A 14,533-nucleotide genomic window follows, 5' to 3' on the forward strand; every position below is an offset into this window, starting at 1 on the left:
GGGCTTCATCCCAGGACCCTGAGACCATGACCTGAACTTAAGGCAGGATGCTTAACTGGCTGAGCCACCCAAGCACCCCTACATTACATTCTTTTGCTAGATGTTTCTTTGTTTAACTCAATTCCATCATTTTACAGTAAGCTTTTGTAGACTAAAGGTGATTTTCAAATGTTATTAGAATTCTCTTTTTCCTATTTTTTGAGGCCTGTGGGCAGATGCCAAAATGGAAGACTACAACTGGCTCATCTGATGCAGGGGCTGGCTCTCTGCATGGTGCAAAAACTGGTTAATATCATTTAGGATTCTGCCTGCTAACTTGACCATGAGACATGTTGCACTTTGTTGATTCTTTGGCCCACATTCCTCTCCTCCCATCTTCCACTCCCTTCACTCCCAGGCTGGAGAAGCAGAGAGTCTGACACTGGAACTCTACCTTTTCTGGCTAAATCCCCATCTGCGTCAAAGTGGTGTTGGCTTTGGCGCCTGGGTGGCTAACTCGAGACCATCCATCCAGGCAGCTGAGATGATTTCTTTCTAATGGTTTCTTGACCTGCAAAGCCAGAAGAAGGTTATTTTTGCTTAAAGACCTCAAAATTTCAATGGGGATTTTGGTTTTAAACATTTTCTAATGCCCTACTCAGTTCTTAAGAAGTGAAAAAAACAATCATTTTCAAAGAAGTACACTTGCGGGTTGGCATGCCGGCTTATGGGCCTACAGCTCAGCTCATGCTATCCAGGTCATACTTGTCTAAATGACATAGGGAAACCAATCATCCCCCTGATGTTTTGCATCACCTAGAAGGCAAGCCTCCCACAGAGAAGTGGTGGATATCAATTCTGGCACCCATACAAAAATGTTGAGAAACATTTGTAATCTCTTTAGAACCTTATAAAGTTAACAGGTTACCATGGGAAGGAACTATTGGAATGGCTCATCCAAATCAAACTGAAAGGAGTAACTGCCTTTGGAAGAGATTAACCGGTGTGATGGGGAAAGCCCTAGATGAGTACTGACCTATATATTCTATGGGATATTCCCATGTAGTCCAAGGAGTAGCATTCTCCTTTGAAACTATTGCTAGTTAGCACTCAAAAGTTGTTTTGTTGAGTGATGGATGGATACCCACTGCATTCATCACTAGGGCTTTATCGAAAACTTTCCCTTTGCTCTTTGGGGAGTGGGAAGGCCCATTACCCAACACATTTGTTTTTACATTCAGTCAAGAAATACTATAAGAACCTTCTAGGAGCCAAGCACTATATTCTAGATACCACAGGTACGAACAAGTCAGGGTTCACATGTTCAAGGAATTTATAATCTAGTAGAGAAGACAGATAAGGGACAAGTTGAAACAGAAGATGTAAAGACAAAGTGTTAATTGAGGAAGGAAAGTCCAGCACTGCAAGTCAAAGCAAGGGTCCAAGAGTTAAAACAAACAAACAAACAATAAAGAGAGAGGAAATCAACTGAAATTCAGTTCAGGAGTTACTGACAAAAGTATTAAAAACTATCATCTGTTAGTATTTATGGAGTTCAAGTTCTTTTACACACACTATCTCAAATATCACATTTTATAAAACCTATTTTCCAAATTAGGAAACCAGGACTCAAAAACTTGCTCAAGCCCACACAACAAATTACTACCTACCATGTAAATACAAGGTTGATTCTTAATTAATGTATCAATTCTTTATGACTACCTGTTCCCCTATCTCCCACTGTCCTTGCGTATCTAATTCCAACCTAATTCATGCATCACTTTGAGGCACTCTCTTGACACATCCCGCATGCCTTTATTTTTTGCTGCAACCCTTCTCATCATCTAACATACAATATATTATATTCTATCATTTCTAAGGCTGTCCTTCATTCATATTTTTAGATCTCTGAAGTTAGTATGCATCGACACATCAAGAGCAAAGTTTGTGATATCCTTTTCTTTCTTTAGACATAAAACTAACTGTGCATCTTCACATTGGTGGCATCTGAAATTCCTTAAATGTACAGTATTGTGCTTATGTTATACTGCTTATTTTCTGTCTTCCTCCAGTAGAATATAATCTGTGAGAGGGTGGAAACTTTTGTCTGCCTTTTTCATCTTTGTACTCCCATCTCCTGGAATGCTGTTGAATAAATTCATGACCGATTAGATATTGAATGTTTATTATGTATCCGTAGCTGTGTGAGGTGCTGGATATAGACTGGGGAATAAAGTAGACATGGCCCTTACTCTCCTGGAGGAGATGCAAATGAAACAAACAAACAAGCAAAGGCATAGATAAATGTGCAATGTGAAGTGGGAAGTCAAGAGAAGTGAAAATGTTGAAGGCGCTTAGAGAGAAAAAATGGGGTGCTTTCCAAGTTTAGATTGAGAAGTCAGAGAGGCTCTCTCCAAGCTGATGTCAGAAGAGTGAAGGCAATAAAGTCAAGAATCCAGACTATTGTACTACCTGACATAGATCATAGCAAATCTTGACCATTCCAGGCCAAAATATTCTCTCCCCTCTTGCAACAATGGATGCCACTTATTGTAGCTGCGTGCACTGGTAGTTATAAATTTGCAGGTTATCCTTTCTGTTCACCTAGATTACAAATGTATTCATCCCTTGGTAGAAAGAAAGTGCACTGGATTAAGAGTAAGCCTAGGTGGTAGTTCTAGCTTTGCTCCTACTACTTTGTGTATCCGAGAATTTATGTAAACTCTTCAGAATTTTTACTTGTAAGAGTTTACATTAGAGGGTCTCTAAAGTGTTATTGAGCTTTAACATTTAAATTCTGTAATTATCAGCCCATTTTCACAAACAGTTATTGAGGAGCTACTATGCTAGTCTGCTAACCTCTCTGCAGGGCACTGGAGGAATTGAAATGAAAGAAAGGGAAAAGGTACAATCTGTTCATTTTAGATGTTTATGAGCTTGAGGAGGAGACTGGTATATTGATGACTTCAGTATAATGCAGCATAGACTTTCCTCTGTTTCTGAACTTTAAACTACTATCATTGCATTTTCAGGTGTGAACAAAGTCCCCCTCTTGGTAAAGATACTTAACTTGTCTGCTACCAACCCATGGGCAGGTGGTCACACCAATTACACTGTTGCATTGGATTTGAGAGCTATTAGATGAGAGGGAGCTTTGGGAACCTAAGTTGTTTGTAGGAAAATAAGTGGCTGTATGCCAGGGTAACATGGGAATTGAAAATAAAGGTTCCTTTGTTCTACCTGACAGAGGATGAGAGCGAGAGTGTTGGTCGGGGGGTTGTCAAAAGATGCTATTGAGGGAAGTTTTGGAGGGCATTAATATCTCAGCTTTTTGAAGAAAGAATAATAATTAAGGAAGTATATTGGCTGGCTAATTACCTTATATATTAGCCTTCAGTTGCAAAAGAGACTGCCCACTTAAAGATGAATTTGATAAGAAGTGCAATCATTATTCCACATTTATAAAATACAGGGGCAGGGAAATTCCAGGTTTCATTCAATGGCTCAAAATGCCATTGAAGACTCAAGCTCTCCTAACTTCCACTCTGTCTTCCTCAGAATGTTGGTTTTTGTTCCAAAGCTTTTCCGCCCTCATGATTGCAAGGTAGCTGCCAAATAACTTGGCAAATTATTTGGAACAACTGTATAAAAAAGGCTGAGAGGGACAACTGTACTCTAAATCCTTTTTATTAAAGAGAAGAACTGTGTTCTTCTTGCCCAGTTTCTCACCCCAGTCTCAGTAGAGTTCCTTTTAGGTTCCAGTGGCCATGGTGGGCCACAGGGTCATGCTCCAAATGTAAGGGAAGCTGGGAAGTGTGTACCTGGCATTTGTAGTGTCCATATTGGATGCCAGATTCTGTCTGCTGGGAGGAGGTGCATGCATGAAGTGGGGAAGTGATCAATGGTATTGGGCCAGCCTCTCACACCATCTTCAAAACAGGAAAAGAAGGAATGGAGAGTAGTTAATGGATCTCACGCTCAGGCCCTCGCACAGTCCTTTGCTTCTTGAACTGTAGGCATTCAATTAATATTTGTTGATTGTGGGATCATTGTCATGGGAATGGAAAATCAAGATGAGGTCAGGCAAGTGAGGAGTAAAATCAGTTATTCTTTCCAGTCTGTGGCTAGATGACAAATTTTTAATTTTGTCACTTAAATGGGTGACTGTTGATATTTCTTCTGGGTGGATAAACTAAAATATTAATTCGACAGCAAGAGAGGTAGTGGTGGTTTTATAAAACCATGTCTAATTTGGCAACAGTTACATAATCTAAAAGCAAATCAGGGAAAAACCAGAGTTAAATGGAAAAAGACCAGGTCCTAGGAAATAAAAGTTTACTGAAAACACCATGTGTGAAGTCCTAATGAAAAAAACAGACTGTAAGATGGCCCCAGTACTGAAAAAAATTCAGTACTAACCTAATAAAGTACTTAGTGTCTGTTGATTACCCATGGAAACTCACAACAAGGAAAAAGAGGGCACAAACTTAGTTCATTTAAAAAAATCGACTATCTAAACAAGCAGACATTAATGTGTTTTAAAAACTTTGCCTTTCTCACAAATACAAACAAAGCAGAAAGTCAAAAAGTTGTCTTTGGACTATAGTAACGATGACAACAAGGATACTATGTAGAGACCGGAAGAAGACATGAGTCATTATGTTAAAGAAGTGTGAATTATTTTAAATAATTCATATGACGAAATACAGAGAGACTTCCAAATTAGTATGAGCACGTCGCAGCACACTGATCCTTTGAAATGACTTCTTGCATTTCTTTTTAAGTTCGTTAAGCCCTTTTGCAGAACAGAGCTTGCCTGGAGACTGGAAAGCATTAGAAATGAATAAAAGGTATGGGGTTATTTCCCATTGCTCTTTCTTGTAAGAGATTGGTCCATTTTTAAGTGATTGAAGCTAGTTAACTGTAACCACAATATATTTTCAGTGTTTTTCTCGTCTGGAGTTCTATTCTTTTGCTTCATTCCACTCTAGCCTCTCACAAATGCAAAGGCATGCCCCAGCACAGGGAAAGGGGCCACACAGGACCACAGGCAGTTAGTTGACTCATCTATAAATGTTTCTAATTTCTTAGTGTTTGTTATATATCAAGTCAGGTACTGCATTTCTGCTGTAAACTTTTCTTCGCACCTAGGCCGAATTCACAATCTTTGTGGAGTTGTGGTATGCTTTTGGTGGATCAGTTTTCTGACATCACTTGGATTTCCCAGTTTTCTCCAAGTCCTTGAAGGTAAGATGCAATCTCTGCACTTCCTTCGGCATCTGAAAACCCTTATGCAGTGGTTCAGCCTCAGGAGTCCATGTAGAGTTACATAGGGAACTTTTACCTTACACACAGGTGTCTACTTGCCCCAGCACACTGAATCAGAATCTCTACTGTTGGGCCTGGAGAATATCTCTAGAAACACTTCTTTGAGTCATTCAGATGTAAAGGTCTGTTTCAAACCATTAGTGCGTTCAGATTATAAATTTACCCTCCAAAAACGAAAGGAAAAGAAATGAAAAAAAAAAAATTGGGAAGAAATAGAAAGAAAGATGAAGCTTACATAGCCAGCTCTTGCATCTGATTTCTATGGCACCCAACCACGATGGCAGTCCTGGGAATTTGCATAGGACATGGCTAAGAGACCAATTCCCTGGATTCAAATCTCTGCTCTGCTGTATGACTTGCATCAAATCAAGTAGTCACTCTATGCCTTAGTTTACTCATCTTACAATGAGTATAATAATGATATTGGCTGTAATTTTGAGTTTAAATTATGTATTACATATACGATGAAAACTGATTAAGTATTTGCTGATAGACTGGCATAAAGTATTTGTTCAAACAATGTCAAATTGATATTATTTCAGGCTGCTTAGAGGCTCAGACTGAAAGTTAAATAGTATGTCTGATCTAAAAAATGAAAATATGAATGATTATAAATAAAAGTTTTTTTTTTTTTTTAACAGAACATAAAAACTGAGATTCAAAGTGAGATTTTGTTTTAGGTCTAAGGTGTTATCAATGTTGGGCCCATATTTTAATTAAGTGATTATATTAGCGTTGAGAATGCCAGAGTCTGTTTTAATGGCATGAATAAAACCCTAAGGTACCATAAAATGACAGCCAGAAATTACTGGCATGGATAATTAAGGATGGTGTTATTTCCTGCAGGCCCAGAGAGCTTGGTCATTCATTTTTTCACTGATTCAACAACAATTTGTTGAGCTGCTAACATCTGCCAGATACTATTAACAGGAAGCATATAATCCATGCTATGCCTTTCAGAAACTTTTTCCAGGACCCTGGGAATTAGAATGGGCAATGCAGAGACCAACCCCCAGAAGAAAGATGTGTGAAGCTGATGAATTCTGATGGTGGTTCACCTGATCCCCAGAGCTGTGCGATTTCCATTCCTTCCAGAGGTTTGGTAGTTTGCTTTTGTTTTGATTTTTTGAACCACCCAGGTCCTTATGATAAATTCCTTTATTTATATAAGTTGGGGAAAGTGTTCCTGTGGCTATTTGGCCCACTCCAGTAAATTATCTAAATAATAGTCAATCGATAGCATCTTCTGATCACATCCAAGTTTTGTGAAGGTATTTTAGACCAACAATTTATTTTTAGCAAGCTCATTTTACTCCACAGAAATAGTCTGCAGGTCATTAGCCAAGTAATGCTTTGTCCCCAACAAGCTAAGTCTACATCCTAATCTCAGCATTTGGAAAATATTTTTCCCTGTCTACGTGGAAAGAAAAATGTGAGCCACAGACCGAATTTGCAATCTTCTGATGTCTGAACTACTAAAATTTGTTATGGAAAGAATAGTTTTGTTATGAATATGAATTTCATAATAATCTCCATGAGTATTACCTACCATCTGCAAAAAAGGAAATTTGCCTTTGTTGGTTAGCTTTTATTTTTATTTATTTATTTTTTAAAGATTTTATTTACTTATTCATGAGAGACACAGAGAGAGGCAGAGACACAGGCAGAGGGAGAAGCAGGCTCCACGCAGGGAGCCCGATGAGGGACCCGATCCCAGGACTCTAGGACCACGCCCTAAGCCAAAGGCAAAGGCCCAACCGCTGAGCCACACAGGCATCCCTGTTGGTTAGCTTTTAAAATTGGCTATGGATGGAATGATGACAGATGTATGATGCCTTATATAAGGAGCTATCACCCTGCTCAAGGAATAGCAAGTTCTTCCAGTAAAGAGAAAGGATAAATTGAAGAGCAGAAGCACTGCCTGCATGGGCTTAGGTCTATGAGGTTTGCATAATGATTTCAAGCACAGAATCTTGTCCTAGACACCCTTGTGACTTCATTGTATCTCCCCTTACAGAATTTTCCAGACTCAGCAACATTCAACAGACTGGTGAAGTGACTCAAGCTAAGTTCAGGCTTCATTGTCTGATTCCCTTGATCAACTCAATTAATAACACTAAGCCTCAAGATCCTTGGTGGGATACCTAAAGTGGGACCAATGATAGCGTCTACAGACTAGCTGAATAAAGCTTAAATGAACAAACACGTGGATAAGGATCATAGAGACATTCAAAATATTGTCATTCTCTTCTCCTTTTGGTAGGTTTAAAATTCCTCACCCCTTTTGGAGTGAAATGACTGACTCCGGCCAATGAAATATGAACACATGTTGATTCTGGGAGGAAGCTTTTAAAGAGCTATTGTTATATTTACCATTTCACTGCTTGTTTCAGTAACATCAGTATTCCAGATGGTAGTCTCTCCACTGACCAGGGTCCAAAAGAGAGGGTGGTATGGTGCTGAGCCCCCCCCCCCCAGCTCATCTGAAATAAACCTTTGTTGTTTTAAACCACTGATATGTTTGGGGGCTATTTATATCTACCACATAAACTGGTCTGGAACTGAATGTAAAGCACTTAACACATAGTAACCTGTCAGTTTGGATGAGAGGTGAAACCATAGGGGTGATTAGTTTACTTATTTAACAGAAGTTTACTGATTGCATTCTAGATGCCATACACGGTGAATTCCATGGGAAGGACAGAAAGAAGATCCATGAACTTCTCAGTTGCACTGACCCTGCTACCATTCTAAAACTGAGGAAAGCAATCAGAAAACTTCACATCCCTGTGGGAGAGGAAAAGTCACGAAATTGGGCTAGCCAAAACTCTTCATACAAAGACATTGGAGCAAATAATAGTCATCCCTGACTAAGATCTGATGTGTACAATGGAGGTAACCTGGTCAGTATTGGTTCTGGGCATGACTAAAGGTGCCATCCTGCCTAGCCATGGCATCATTATTGATGCTTCTGCTCTGAGTTCCCTGACCCAACACGCCACTACTGCACTTAGCAAGATGGCCCTCCTTTAGAGAACTCCTGCCTAGTTCATCCATAAATTCACATTCTGCCTTAGTCCCTGCTACCCCACCAGATGAAAATAAAACCAAATGTTTGCCATCCTGATCTACCATCCCTCCACTCTGGGTATGCTAGACTCTCCATTGCTAGAGTCTTAGGATAGTTTTCTGAAGAAGTTGAGAAGCAACAAATCAAAGGGCTATTTACTCCCTTTCTGGAAACAAATGGCATTTGGTGAAGTCTGGTGATAATCCTAATGGGCTCCTGGCAGGGGGCCTAAGCTCTGTGGTGTGGAGCTTCCTTGCATTGAGACAGTAAGGCAGAGATCCTTGCTGTACTGTTGCCTGCTCTCACATAAGAAGGAGTGTTGGTGGTATTGGACTTTGAAACTCAAAGCAGAACACCCTATCGTTTTGAGTCCAGCAGTGAGAAACTTGGGCCAGGCAGAGATGCCACAGCCCCCACTGGTACCTAGCACAGTGCCCTGGGACTTCTAGGGTTTCTTCTTGGCACCTAATAGAGAAGGAGAGGCTGATGTTGATCAGCTTCTTCACGCCCAGGTGAACTCTGAAACAAGGTATACAAGTTTTCTATATTCTGGTGTAGCTTTAGGTAGGGTTAATGATATGGAGGGAAAAAAAACAAACACAATACATTTGATTGAAATTCACATTGCTTCAGTATGAATTCTGGCCTTGATGCTTATAAAAATGGATCTAGCATGAATTATTTGCTGTCTCTGAGCCTCAGTTTTCTTACCTATAAAATAGTAATATTTTTTGTTTTTTTTTTAATTTAAAAAAACTTTTTAAATAGTAATATTAACATCAATTTTATAGCTGGTGTTCAAAGATTAAGCATTGAATAATGTCTGAGGCATAGTGGACTATCAATGTATGTTTGTGCCTTTTCTTTTTTCCCTCTAAAACAGGTATAACTAAGTGCTTTTGATCTTATGTCTCTCAGAGCTTATCAGAAATCACTATGGCTCTCAGCATATTATAATGTTCTTTCACATAGATTTTTTTTCTTTTTTTTTTTAAGTCAATTGAAAGAGGTTTAATAAAAAGATGAATGTACATAATTTATAAATGGCATCTCAGAAGTCAGGATCATTGCCCAAAAAAAATCAGTTGAAAGCAGAATACTGAAGCCTAATACATTTGCATGACATTTAACAATTGTTTTGCATACAAAAAAGAAACATGAAGAAAAGGGAATACTTTTGGTAAATTGAACACCAATAAAAAAGAAATTTATTAAAAAAAAAAAAAAGAAAAGGGAATACTTTATATTGGAACTTAAGACCCAAATCAAGTACTACCAAGAAATACTACATATAACTTCATTTTTCTTTTGAATTAAGAGGCTTATACGAAGTTGATTTTGTGAACAAAACAAATCACACATTGATAATTACCATAAAGTTTTATGGATCCAAAAGCATGATATCTACTATGAAATATGAGTCACTGTATATTTTTAGTTTGAAGAATCATCATGATGCCACAATTTAGATTTACTTCCCACCTCTACAATTAAATACTAAAACCTTTTGGGAGATCATGATACCTCTATTATCAATTTGAGATTGTTTCATTTTTCAAATTTTTTTTTCAAATATCTTTTTGAAAAATATCATTTTCAAATTTTTTTTGAAATTTTCAAAATTTTTCTTAGAAATAAAAGGCACAATCACAATGTATGCTAAGCACCATTCCTAAAAAAGAAATCTTTAATCACATGGTGTTGGTTGGGGCTTAAAAATGCACTTATTTTGGGAATAGCTTTTGCATAAGTACAATTTGATTTTCATTTTTCAAATATCTTTTTTTCAAATATCTTTCTTAGAAAAAAAAAATTCATTTTTCAAATATCTTTCTTAGAAATAAAAGGCACAATCACAATGTATGCTAAGCACCATACCTAAAAAAGAAATCTTTAATCACATGGTGTTGGTTGGGGCTTAAAAATGCACTTATTTTGGGAATAGTTTTTGCATAAGTACAATTTGATAACGTTAAAAAGGCAGATAGTGATTGCTGCAAACAAATTATTAGCTCCCGTAAAGTACCAAGGTGCATTCTTGATATACTAAGGCATTTGGAGACCAGAGATACCTCTATAGTTTCCTTAGCTTAGAGCTTGCTTTTACTCTTGAAAGTATTCTTCAAATGTTTGACAAAGGAAATGTCCCCTGCTCCATCAGGCCAGTTGTCATGATCTGGTACGTCGAATATGTGCGTATACAGAGACTGGCCCCCGTCCACGTTCACCAACTGTCCAGTGATGAAGGAAGCTGCAGGAGACAGCAGGAAGCAGACCACCGAGGAGATCTCCTCAGGCACTCCAATTCGCTTAGCTGGGATTTTCTCAAAGTACCCTGCAAACATGTTTTCTGCCAAAGGACCATAGTTGTCAACAGCACTCGGGGAATAAATGGTTCCAGGGGCAACACAGTTGATCCTTATTCCACTGCTGGCCCATTCCACAGCTAAGGATTTGGTGAGGTTGTAAACCCCTGCTCTGGCAGCTCCACTATGCGTAAATCCTGGATATCCATTTCTAGTAAGGATAATAATATTGACAATAGATCCTCCAGGCTCTTTCATCCAGGAATTGTAAACTGCTTTGCACATGTAGAAGGTGCCTGTCAGGTTGATTTCAATCACAGCATGCCATCCCTTTGCATTAATGTGTTCCATAGCAGCCACGAACTGGCCTCCTCCATTGTTTACCAAAAAATTGATTTTACCATAAATCTCTAAGGTGGATCTGACCAAATTGTTCACCTCTTCTTCTTTGCGAATGTTGCATTTTATGGGAGTGACCTGAGCCTGGTTGGTCGGGGGTAGGCTGGCCCTCAGTTCTTCTGCAGTAGATTTTAATCGATCAAAATTACGAGATGCAATGACCACATTACATCCCAGATGCAGGAGCTCGGTGGCGATGGCCTTCCCGATGCCCGTGGCCCCGCCGGTGACGATGGCCAGCTGGTGCAGCAGCAAGCCGGGAGCCAGGAAGCTCCTGCGCTCGACCCACGACCTCATGTCGGCGGAGCGCCAGGCTCGCTGCAGCGCGGGGCTCTCAGGACCGCGGCCCGCGGGTGGGCGGGGCTAGAGGCCGCCGATTTTTTTTCATTCTCCCAATAATTTTATAAGTAAGGACTATAATTATGCTAATTTTATACATAAAGAAATTGAAGCTCAAAGAGATTAAGCAATTTGATCAATGATCAAAAAGATAATATTTGTCACAAGTATGACCTACACTGGAATCATTGGACCCAGTGCCCCTTTTCTTTATAGTCCTTACTACTTCTTTAACATTTGCATGGAGCCTGACTTTGTAGTGACCAAAGATCAAGCCAGGTTACCACTGTCTCTGCCTACTGCTCTTCCTATTTCCACTGCCATTAGAAATAACCTTGATCTAAGGTCAACTTTAGACATGTTGAGCCTTCACTTGGAAGGGGAAGTTGTATAAGTGATAGGTTGAGTGTGGCCCCTTTATTCTGTAGACCAGGACACACATTTTAATCTTGGTAGGGCCACAGATAGGTACTCTAAAGGGGAAAAAAAAAAGATGTGCCTACTATCTTTCCATCTCTCATCCTCAAACTCCACCCCAATCCTAGGGATGCTGATCTGCAGGGAATGCACCCCTCTTTACAGATCCCCCTCTGGATGGCTGGATTTCTCTACTGAAGGTCATAGCTTGTCTGAAGGTATGACTCTCTTCTTCTGAGTTCCACTAATCTTGCCATCTCCTCATTTTAGGGGGTCTAGGAGTTTAGTGGTAAAAATCTCGGGGTGCTGAACATTAGAGTAAATAATGCCGTACTAAACCTTCCTCAATTAGACTAATTTCCTGATAGGAACTTGAATAACACAATAGAGAGCTCCAAACAGTATTAAGAAAATGCAGCCTAGGTAGATAATGACTGTCAATATCAGTTTCTTTACCTATCACCAAACCGAAGTCCTCAATTGTACAATGTTCTATGGTATGGTTTTTCTCTTTTAAGGGTATTCTAAGTAGTATTTTTAACTTGGTCTTCCCTGTATATAAAAAAGTATTGGAATCTGGTGATGTGGACACAGTAATTTTTAATAGAGCTTAATCTCACAAGATTGCCCAGCTGAACTTCAGAAGTAGTAGAATATAATTATTTTAGTCTACTTAGGCTGCCTTAACAAAATACCATAGACTGGGTGGCTTAAACAACCGGAATTTATTTCACACAGTTCTGGACACTGGAAATCCAAAATGGTGCCATCAAGTTTGAATTCTGGTGAGGGCTCCCTTCCTGGATTACAGATGGTCACTTTCTTCCTGTGGCTCTCATGGCAGAAAGAATAAGCTCTGGGGTCTCTTCCTCTTCTTATAAGGGCATTAATCTCATCATAGAAGGTCCATCTTCATGACTTCATGACAAGCCCAATTACCTCTCAAAGGCTTTATCTCCTAACACTATGACATTTGGGGTTAAGGCTTCAACATAAGAATTTGGGGGTGGGGAAGACACAAATATTCAGTCTATTAAAATAATGTAGTGAGAGCAATGGAGTGAGATCTCCTGGGTTAAACATTACAGTAGTAGAACTTACTAACTGTTTGCTTCCAGTTTACTTAACTCTTTGTACCTCAATTTCATCTATTAAAAAATAGATCTTGCTTAGTGGAGTTATTATAAGAATTAAATGAACTAATATATGCCCACTAGATATTACTGAAGATGATTATGAGGTGCCTCAGGAATACACGTGAAAGTAAACAAAAACATTATAATGCTCTGAGTGATTGAAAGGACCCTGTAACATTCCTTTAAAATGACATAGAAACTGTAAACGCTTTGATAATATGCTAATAATCGTGTATATTGCTTCACAAAACAGAGAATACATTCCATAATTGTCCTGAAATTATTTCAAATGTATGCGTCTTCATCTTATATCCTAGTGACTTCTACCAGAGAAATGTAACACTCCCCAGGGAAGCTCTCCGTGCCTTACTCAGTAATGTTAGAGTGTCACCCACATGTTACGATAAAAACTCCCAGAAGGGATCGCATCAAGAGCTCTCAGATACTTCCGCCTTACACTGCTACCTGAAAACAGCCTCTGTTACATTAGAATGAATTCCTACTTTACTGCCTCCCACCCCCACTCACTGCTCATCCTCTTATTAACTCAAGAACTAGTCAATTAAATGTATGAATCTTCCTTGACCTATGATGGGGTTATGTCCCCATAAGTGAGTAAAATATCCCCATAGTAAGTTGAAAATATCCTTAAGTTGAAAATGTTTTTGTTTTGTTTTGTTTTGTTTTTTTTAAGTAAGCTCGACACCCAATGTGGGATTTGAACTTATGGCCCTGAGAACAAGAGTCTCATGTTCTACTGACTCAGCCAGCCAGGCACCCCTTGAACATGCATTTAATATACCTAACTTACGGAACTTCATAGCTTAGCCTTGCCAACCTTACGCATGCTCATAATACTTAAATTATCCTACAGTTGAGCAAAATCATCTAGCAGGAAGCCTATTTTTATAATAAAATGTTGAATATCTCATATAATTTATTAAATACTACACTGAAAGTGAAAAGGCCGAATGGTTGTATGGGTGCAGATAGGTCGTCCGTATATGAGTTGCTTACCCTCATGATCAAGTGGCTGACTGAGACCTGCACTCCACTGTTGCTGCCCAGCATCACGAACGAGGCTCATACACCATATTGGTAGCCCAGGAAAAGATTCCGTTTCAGAATTTAAAGTATGGTTTCTACTGAATGCATATCATTTTTGCACCATAGGAAGGTTGAAAGATTGCAAGTTGACCCATAGTAACTCAGAAACCACTTGCATTTGTTAATACCATTTATGTGTCTCTCACAAAGTGGCACCTGATTGGTGGTTTGAAACTTTTTATTTATCACTTGGTGACCATATTTTCTTGAGTAGAAAAGATTATGTTGGGCTTGTAATCAAATTTTTTACTTTGCCATTCATTTATTTGTTTATCTTCATTTCTTCCCCAGCTCACCTACAAACTAATAGAAACCAGAGACTCTCAATAATGGAATCTGAGGCTTCTCTGTAACTTCTCCCAGTTTTACTCAATTCTTGACCCTCAAGGAATTAAATAAAGAACTATTTTCATGCTCTACTTTCTTCTTTCCTCTCTAGGGCTTGGTTTCTT

The 14,533-nt window shown here is 39.0% G+C and overlaps 1 pseudogene; it reads right to left on the reverse strand.

Annotated features, from left to right (window-relative positions):
- Positions 1-10,144: 10,144 nt before the first annotated feature.
- Positions 10,145-11,452, reverse strand: LOC140603749 (peroxisomal trans-2-enoyl-CoA reductase pseudogene; annotated as a pseudogene).
- Positions 11,453-14,533: the final 3,081 nt, after the last annotated feature.

This window comes from Canis lupus, chromosome 14, assembly GCF_048164855.1.
Source record: "Canis lupus baileyi chromosome 14, mCanLup2.hap1, whole genome shotgun sequence".
NCBI lineage: Eukaryota > Metazoa > Chordata > Mammalia > Carnivora > Canidae > Canis > Canis lupus.